Here is a 1,574-nt window from a genome sequence, read left to right as displayed (position 1 = left end):
CCGTGGATGCGTGGCACTGACAGATCATGCAACAAAAGTGAAAAAACATGCCGACAAAATCGCCATTCGACGGAGCAATTATTCTTTGGGATCGGCATTTTTCAAACAAACTTCGTCAGCGGATACAACTAAAGACGTTACGCGCTGGGGTACTTACTTTGGCTGAACCAAGCAACGAAATCTGCTCCACTGACGCCCCTCGCCGATAGACAGGTACACTCCGAGGTATATACTTTTTTATTCAAATATACGAGGATGATCTTTTCAATTTTATTTGGTATGCATTTGTAGCAACAGCATGATAACATTTATTTGTTTTTATTTGCGTTTTATATTCATATTGATAATTCACGTTTTGTCTTGGATAATAAAGCACGGTTATGCATAATAAATTGTATGCATAATAAATATTCACTATCACTGTATGACGTAAGAATCAACAGCTTTTTATCACATTTACACAACACTTTATGAATACAAGTCATGAACAAATCTTAAATATGGCAGGGAATGTGTTTACTTTTTTAGTTTTGATTTTGAGCAGCAAATTTGGAGTTACATATTGGTGCTCACCAGGAATGCATAGGCAAAATTGCACAAATTTTCACTTGAAAGAATAGTGGCGCTCTTGGGATTTTTTTCTGTTCAATTTTCAAACTGTGTAAATTTAATACACTTCATCTTCAGCATGTTTAGTGCCACTTTTGTAAGTAACCACGCCCCCGTCACGGCCACGCCCCGTCCAGGCCACGCCCCTTCCGCTTTTTTCATCACTCGCCATTGCCATGTATGGTATTTGGCCATAGCCGCTCTCCTTGTTGCCAGTTCGAGGTTGCCATTGGCTTGTGGTATACCGAGGTACTTGTAGCTGTCCTCAATGTCTGCTATTGTTCCTTCGGGGAGTGAGACACCTTCAGTGCGGACTACCTTTCCTCTCTTAGTCACCATCCGACTACATTTCTCAAGCCCGAATGACATCCCGATGTCACTGCTGTAGATCCTGGTTGTGTGGATCAGGGAGTCTATGTCCCTTATGTCCCTTTCGCTCTTAGCGTACAGCTTTATGTCATCCATGTAGAGGAGGTGACTGATCGTAGCTCCATTTCTGAGGCGGTATCCATAGCCTGTCTTGGTGATTACTTGGCTTAGGGGGTTCAGTCCTATGCAGAACAGCAGTGGGGAGAGTGCTAGAGTTTGGTATATGCCACATTTGATGGACACTTGGGTAAGTGGCTTGCCATTGGCTTCAAGTGTGGTTTTCCACATCCTCATCGAGTTCGCAACGAAGGCTCTTAGGGTCCTGTTCACCTTATACAACTCCAAGCATTCAGTGATCCATGTATGTGGCATCGAGTCATTGGCTTTCTTGTAATCAATCCAGGCTGTGCACAGGTTGGTATGTCGGGAACTGCAGTCTTGTGCGACTGTTCTGTCAACCAGGAGCTGATATTTGGCTCCTCTGGTATCTCTACCAATGCCCTTCTGTGCTTCGCTCATGTATTGATCCATGTGTCCACTTAGCCGCAATGATGCCTGACATGAGCTTCCATGTTGTGGAGAGACAGGTTATTGGC

The 1,574-nt window shown here is 43.8% G+C and overlaps 1 protein-coding gene across 1 annotated transcript in view; it reads left to right on the top strand.

Moving 5' to 3' along the window:
* Window positions 1-1,574, top strand: part of derl2 (derlin 2) — a 21,691-nt gene that overhangs the window by 17,574 nt on the left and 2,543 nt on the right. The gene's annotated exons all lie outside the window — the stretch shown is intronic.

The sequence above is a fragment of the Hippocampus comes genome, unplaced genomic scaffold, assembly GCF_001891065.2.
Source record: "Hippocampus comes isolate QL1 unplaced genomic scaffold, H_comes_QL1_v1.1 scaffold223, whole genome shotgun sequence".
NCBI lineage: Eukaryota > Metazoa > Chordata > Actinopteri > Syngnathiformes > Syngnathidae > Hippocampus > Hippocampus comes.
Note: the sequence above shows the minus strand (reverse complement) of the source record. Positions and strands in the feature narration are given on the sequence as shown.